The following is an 8,119-nucleotide window of genomic DNA, read 5'->3' on the forward strand; positions in this document are numbered from 1 at the left end:
CCACAACCCCACCGAAGTTGTAAAGTTTATTTTCAACATAACGACTTGTACATCTCATTGTTGCAATGGGTCCACCTGTATCCCTATTTAAACGATTTGTTTTTTCCCTTCCCCTCCACAAATTATACGGACATCAAATACAGTGAAAGCAGGGGTTATACCGTGGGGGAGGGACATACAAAGCAACAAAAAAATAATCTTATAAATGTGTTAGAAACAATAGCATGAAAGAAAAAAAACATTTGAATACATATCTTAGGGTTCATTTCCTACCATCAACTTATCTGACCTTTTCTGCTTGACTCATACATATACTAGATATTGCAAATAAGGGAAACCATGGGACCTATGTTTCTTTGGACTTGGCTTATTTCACTTAATCTGTTTTTTTCCAACTCTTTATATTTCCTAACAAGTGGGGCAATGTCATTCTTTCTAGGTACCTCTATTTCTCCATGTAGAGACAAAAGTGTCATTGGTGTTGCCTTCCAGCTCTAGTGTTATAGAATTATGGAGTTATGCTAGGAATTGCATGTCCATGGCAAGGGCTGCTGCACAGGCCCAGACAGCCTCTGTGGCTTCCATTGACTGGGCCTGGAAGTAGGGCAATAGCATGTTAGGTAGAGCAACAGCATTTTCATGAAAAGCTGGCAGGGCTTTGCAGGCCTGATGGAACGTGAGCTGCAGCCATGCTAGAGCCCTTCCTGTCCCATCCAAATAGAAGCAGGTATTGAAAGAAACATGGGAAAGGAGATGATGGAAACCGATATACGTCCTTAGGGAGTTTGAGTGTCTTTTGAATGGGAAAGGAAATGATCAATTTGTTCAAATGTCTGTCTTGCTAAATTGAAAGCCATAGGCTTCTCCAAACCACCCAAGACAGGGCAGGTTGGAATCCCAAGAAAGTAGCACTAAACTCCATTGAAATCCCACAAAGCATTCTTTAAAAGAACTTCCTTAAAAAGGGCATCAGATTCATCCAGATTGACAACCAGAAAGCCGATGTTCTATCAGGCATGTCTACGGGAGAAGGTGAGCTTATGGGGTTTATATGAGTGAGGCTTTGTTCAATTTGGCTCAAGGACAGGGACATTTTTTACATGCTTAGTGCCAAGATTGATTTTTTTTCAGTGTTTTAGCCTAAACAGTGTCATCAGGTCAAGGATGGGCTTCTGTCCCTCAAGAGGAAGCATGCAGTTGGCAAGATCACAGAGTTAACAAAGTTATCTGTGGCAATTCCACACTAAAGTTAATAACACAGCCATGTTAATTGCAGCATTGTTTACCACAGCCAAAATATGGAATCTATCTAGGTGTCCCTCACTGGACAAATGGATCAAGAAAATGTGGTCTATATAAGATGATGCTAAGTGAAATGAACCCCAAGATAGGGATAAACCCCAAGTGGTTTTATCTTTCTTGCTATTACTTTTAATGTATTTATAATGTGGTATGCAATTTTTTTTGTTTCTTTTGTATGTTCTTCCCCCATTTAACCCCTGTTTTCACTGTATTTGATTCCGGTGCCCTGCATCTTGTATATACATTTTTCTAATTTGGGGAGGAGAAGGGAAATAAGGATACAAGTTGACCCATTGTAACAGTGAGATGTACAAGACACTATATTGAAAAGGAACTTTATAACTTTGGTGATGAGGGAGGAGTTGAGGAGGTGGGGAGGGAAAAGATGGTAGGGGAAAAAAAAAGGAGGAGGTAACAATGCTCGATAGGAAATGTACTCATTGCTTTACTCATTAACTGTAACCCCTCTGTACAGTATCTTTAATATATATATATATATATATGTATATGGATATATAAGAAGTTCTGTAGGAAAAAAGAAAATGTGGTTTTTGGTCATAATAGAATTCTATGCTTCCATCAGAACCATTTGTAAGGAAATAGAAAGACACTTGGAAAAAGTTATATTAAGCGAAGTAAGCCAGACCCAGAGAAGCATAAGTTGCATGTTTTCCCTCATTTGTTGTAACTAGAATGTGTCAATAAATCTGCAAGTAAACACAATGGATGACAAAAGATAAAAAATTCACTGGGGCATGATAATGTTTCTCAACATTAACACAGTAAGGCCAAAGGAGGATTTTCTTAGGAGAGGATCACAAAGGCTCAATAGTTATGTGCATATAATCATATAAATAATATTTATCTAAAGGAAATGGAAATGAGAGTTTTTTTCTTCTTTGTTGTTTCTGTTTTCTTTCTCTTTTGCCTTGTTTGTAAGTTGATCTGTCTTTGGGAAAGGTAGGGAGGGGCACAGAAATGATGGGACAAAGGGTAAACAAGTGCAGCAGTGGTATTCTGTAGACACTGTGTTGAAAATGAACTATACAACTTGTGAGTGGGGATGGGAGGGAAAAACTGTGAGAGCAAGGGAAGGGGTGACAATGTTCAAAAAGAAATGTACTCATGGTAGGGGGCTAACAAAGGAGGAAGCAACAATACTCAATAGGAAATGTACTCATTACCTTGCTCATGTAACTGCAACCCCTCTGTACAGCATTTTTACAATAAGAATGTACAAAAACGTACTCATTACCTGATTTACATAACTGGAACTCCTTTGCAATAACTATAACTATATAAAATATACAACTATAACATATAACTATATAATATGTAAGTATATATAAAACTATAACTAAATATAACTATATATCTGAGAGAGCAAAGGAAGAGGTTACATTTGTCCAAAAATGAAGGCACTTACTGCCTAACTGATGAAATGGTAACATCTATGTATATCACCTTAATAATACAATAGAAGAAATTTTAAATTAAAAAATTATCTGTGGTTTTCATTCAGTAAAAAGAGGTGATGGGTAGCACTGATATCTCCAGTGGACCATGTTAGGTATGGCTTTTCTCTTGGTTCCATTGTATGCTCTGCTCTCCCAGAATCTGAATGGATTCTTGAAGCCCGGAGGGAGATGGAGCATAGGCCAAAGAGAGATGGAATGTAGATTTAGCTGAAAGGTCAAGGAGACCTTTCAGTGGGAAGTGACTCCATGTACTTCCCTGGAGGATTGGGTTCCTCTGCCCCATGTTCCTCATGTCCCTCTTGTTCCACTCAACACTCAAAATATGGCATCATCACTGCTGTTTCCTTGATTGTCTCTACCAACCCACTAGGAGGAAAGCTTCCCTAGAGTAGCACTCATGACATACATGCTCATCAATTTCTTTTCCAAGCCTGGCATGTGGTGAATGTTGAGGATTTAGTAAAAAAGCAAATGCTATAAGGGATAGAATCTGGTGAAAATCTGAACTTCTTAGTTGGCCATCCATGTTTGAATGTGTGGGATTGATCATTTACCTCTAGCCCCACAGAGGAGGAGTTAGCCAGAAGCTTTCTGGGAGTAATAGAGACAGACGGGTGGTGGTGGGAAAAACAGTGAAGCACATGGGCAGAAAAGCAGGGATGAGGGATGGAGACCATGGCCTGGATTGCTCAGTCGTCCAGTGTGTGGCTCAAACCACACTACATCTGTGCCCTTGGGTTTCCTGGGACTTTCTGTGTCCATATCATCCCCTTTTTTATGTATGCTAAAGATGTGATTTGAACTAAGTCCTAAAACAACACATCAAATCCATTTGGGAATAAGGCAAATAATTCCTAAAAATTATCCCTTTCCAGTGTTGTTAAATATATACATCATTGTCAGTAATACCAACAAGCCTTAGAATAATAATATTTGGATCTTAGACCCCTGTCAATCTGGCATCCAAGTGGGGCCCGCATGGAGCACTGTGGAGCACTGCGGAAGTCCCCATTCAACTCCATGATTAGGGGCCTTTAGGAAGATGTTAACATCAAATTGCATTCCTAACATCAGGGAAGAGAAAAGCAGTCTGTTAAGTAGACAGGAGATCTAAGATTGAAGAACATGAGCAAGATGTTAGACATGATTTAGATGATAATATAGAGTATCAGTTAACACAGATGCTAATGGGAAGACAGAATGGACTGCTGAGAAAGCAGGAGAATGGCTATTATTAGGAGGAAAAAAAAAGGAATGAAAAGGTAACATTGATTAAGATGCATTGTATTAAACTAGCTCTTTGTGAATTTATAGATGCATCCCCAGTTACAGACCTGTGGGTGCTGCTAGCTTTGGACCTAGATGGCATGTATGGTTTGGCAATTGTCTCATGAGGGTGTGAACATTGAACTCTGTTCTTTGTGCATTGCCCAGCTCTGTGCTCTTGGGTTAAAAATGCTTGGTTCTCTCTCTCTCTCTCTCTCTCTCTCTCTCTCTCTCTCTCTCTCTCTCTCTCTCTCTCTCTCTCTCTGTAAGCCAGGGCCTTTCAGCCCTCTCTAGTAGTCAAATGCCTTTCAGATTCGAAGGAAGCTAAGGATGCAAAGTAGGTGAGTGAAAAAGACTAAAAGTAGAGCTCACAGGGAGAGTGCAGAGTACAGTGGGGGAGGATTTGCCTCCAGCCTTGCCTCCACTGGCAGGTTTCCTGGCCTTGCTGCACTTTCTGGATAAGCATGGAGAGAATCTGGTGGCCCAGGTGATATCAGTGGACCCTGTCTTGGACCAGCTGCAATAGCTGGGCATGGTGTCCTGTATCTGTCATCCCAGGTACATAGGGGATATGTAATGAGTAAATAGGGTATCATGGTCTAGGACATCTCTGGCCAAAAGAAGCAAGGCTGTCTTAAAAAATAAAATAGCTATAATGGCTGGGATATGGCTCAAATCATATAACATCAGCTTAGGAGTGCAAAATCTGATCATAAATCTCAAATCTCAGTAACACTGCTGAGGTGATCACATGCAGTGAACTTGGTGCATCACTGACCACACATTGGCTTTCTAGTCCTCCAAGGGACTGAGCTGTGTCGGCCCTGGGAGCCTCGGGCTCTGCCTGCAGCCAAACCTTCCCTGGCCCAGGTCACCTTCCCTTCTTGCAGAGCTCAGCTCACCTCCCTTGGGTGATGTTGGACAATCAGTAGAATTTCCCTGCCCCCAGGGGCCACCACAGGCCTCATGGGAGACCTTGTTTCTCCCTACTGGAAGGTTCTGCCTTGTTCCATGCTATGTCTCACATCCCCCACATAATGTCTGGTGCACAATGAGTCTGCAGGAAGATTTGAATGGATGGCTGTCCTAAACCTAGGTGTATGTTCCTCTTCATTTTGGTAAGGCCATCCGCTATTTGGAACTTATGGTCATTGGCGGAATTGTGCCAAAGAAGGAAAATCTGGGGGCACCAGCCATTCTCAGAGTAGAAAAATGTGCACTCAGGTCCCCTGACATCAGAGCAGGTGGTCCTCATGTCAAACGTTTCTTTGTGTCTTTGTCTCCCTCTTGTGGTGATGGCTTTCATTGTTCCAATCTGTTCATGGAAGGAACCTGTCTGTACTAGTGGACACTGGTTATCATGCTGTGCTGTGTCCAGAGGCCTGGGTCAGTCAGTCAGTCACTTACTCACTCATTTACTTTTTCATCATTTTCATTTTCATCATTTACTTTCTTCTTTTTTTTTTGATTTGTCTAATGGAGGGGTTTAAGCTGGTAGTTGATGTACTACTACTTCTATGAAATAACCCAACCCCCCCTCACTCTAGGTGCTATGGATTCTTGGTTTCTTCATGGCTCTGTTTGACTCTGGACCAGGCACAAGGGCCCATGCTGGTTGCCATTTTTAGCCTTTGCCCACTGAAGGGTCTGTGTCAGGGCAAATAATTGTATCTGTTGAGCAGAGGTTCCATGGGGGTAAGGCTTGAGCCCAAATGACTTGATCTAAAGTTATCACTGCAGCTCCTGCACACCTTGCCCACTCCTGCACAAAGCTACTGCCCCTGGTTCACCCAGTAGAATATCAGCCAAATCAGGGCACACTGGCTGAGTCAAATTCATCACATCTAAACAATCAAGTAAAGGCATGGTACAGTAATTATCCAGCAGGAAGCTAACTGGATTTATTGCCTGGGTTTTTCTAAAGTGTAAATGGGGGTGGTCTAGCAGCAGGGCCTGATACTGAGTAATTTGACAGCCAGCGCTCTGGTGTGCTGTGAAATAGAGTTTCAACTGCATGTGGTATAGAGATTGAGAGTTCCAGGCATATAGTCAATTTGTCAGCCTCCTTTACCAGCATGGGTACTGATGGCTATGGCTTGAAGATAAATGGGCCGTCCTGTGGCTACAGGCTCTATCGTTTTTGACATATAGGTTACTGGCCTGGGCTAAGGCCCTAAAGTCTGGGTTAGGGCCCCCTTTTGCTTCATGTATGAATAAATGGAAAGGCTTAGTGATATCAGGCAGAGCCCAGGTGAGGGCTGAAGTGAGAGTCTGTTTCAGTTGCTTGAATGATTGCTGCTCAATGTCTGTTCGGACTGAGGCTTCATTTCTCCCTGTGCTTGAATATTGGGGCCTGGAAATTTCTGCAAAGCTTGGCATTCCATAGGCAGGAATACTCCATGCCCCCAAGAATTCACAGACCTGTCTGTCTCTTGGTCTTAGGCACCAGAATTTTCATGATGGCTTCAATAGGGCTTTTTTTTTTTTTTTTTACAAGGCCTGCTTACCTTGTTGGAGGATATATCCTAGATATGTTGAGATCGTTACACAGACCTGGACCTTCTTGGCAGAAACATGAAAGTCAAGAGTCTGGAGAACATCCAGAAGTTCCTCAGTGGTGGCCTAGCATTAGACTTCTGTCTCTTTGGTCAGAAGCAGAGCAGTCATATACTGGAGCAGGGTACATTCCGGGTGGCTCCAAGGGAACCTAGTCATGTCCTGATGCAATGCTTCATCAAACATGGTGGGAGAAGTTTTGAAGCCTTAGGGCAGCCTGGTCCAGGCCAGTGGATCTGAGAATCCTGCTCCAGGGTCTGCCAATTCTTTTTTTTTGTTTTGTTTTAAATTATTTTTATTGATACAATATTTAAGAGATACATTATTTAAGAGATACAGTATTTAACACAATACTTAAGATACATATTTAAGAGCGTTGATAGACTAGATTGATTCATTTATAATTAGTACGTTCATATATACTTAGCATATTAAACATCTACATAGATCTGGTTATATCATAGATCTGGTTATATATTAGATTATAAATGCTCACTAGCTAGATGACATAAAATATTTTCAATTCTACAATACGTTATAAAACATCAGTAGGAACATCAATAGATCAATGCAAGTTCCTTTCCACCAAGCAAAAAAACCCTGAAAGTCTTCATTTCTGAAATAAGCCATGCTTATATACCAGATACTACTTATTTTTTATGAAATTGAATGAAAATGTGTCCATGCACCACAAAAGAGAGCACAGAGTGCACAGAACAAAGAAAAAAAATTCAACAAATGTGGGATGGGAAGGTAGCTCAGTGGTAGAGCGCTTGCCTTGCATGCCTGTGGCCCTGGGTTCGATTCCTCAGTACCACATAAGCAAAAAGAAAAAAGCCGGAAGTGGCGCTCTGGCTCAAGTGGTAGAGCGCTAGCCTTGAGCAGAAGAGCTGAGGGACAGCACCCATGCCCAGAGTTCAGGCCCCATGACCGGACCCCCCAAAAAAATCAACAAATAAAGATGGAGATTAGATAATCGTTACTATTTTTGAACAAACACATCTGAGTTTATCTTTTCCCCTAAGTACTTATTTCATTTGCTAAGATAGCTTTGCTGATGCTTAAATTTTTTCATGTGGTTCGACACCCTTCTCACTAAATAATAATGTAAACAGTGATAGAGAAACTTTATAGAAAATCAGGCAACATGTGGCAATCGGTATAAGTGCATGATCTGTTGTAATAGAAGGTTCTAACATCTGTGCAGAAAGAAAATTACTATCATGAAACTGACCAGAATCCTCATTAAAAGAGAAATGACACAAATGTGGTTGTGGAAATGCAGGGGATAGTATAAAAACTGGAAGAAAGATGTTGGAAACAAGAGGAATATGATGGGAACAAACAAAGGATGGTAGCTCCTACTTGTGGAGATTCTTGGATTGCTTTGTTGATCTTTTTTAACCCTAGTTAAACCTTACACTACACTTTTACCAACATAACAATGTGGTACCACTTTAAAAGGTATCCCATTAAATTTAAATGGTGTAGATTGGCTCTCCTCTCTTCCCACTGCC

Source organism: Dipodomys merriami, unplaced genomic scaffold (assembly GCF_024711535.1).
Source record: "Dipodomys merriami isolate MVZ:Mamm:240054 unplaced genomic scaffold, mDipMer1.0.p SCAF_59, whole genome shotgun sequence".
NCBI classification, from domain to species: Eukaryota; Metazoa; Chordata; class Mammalia; order Rodentia; family Heteromyidae; genus Dipodomys; species Dipodomys merriami.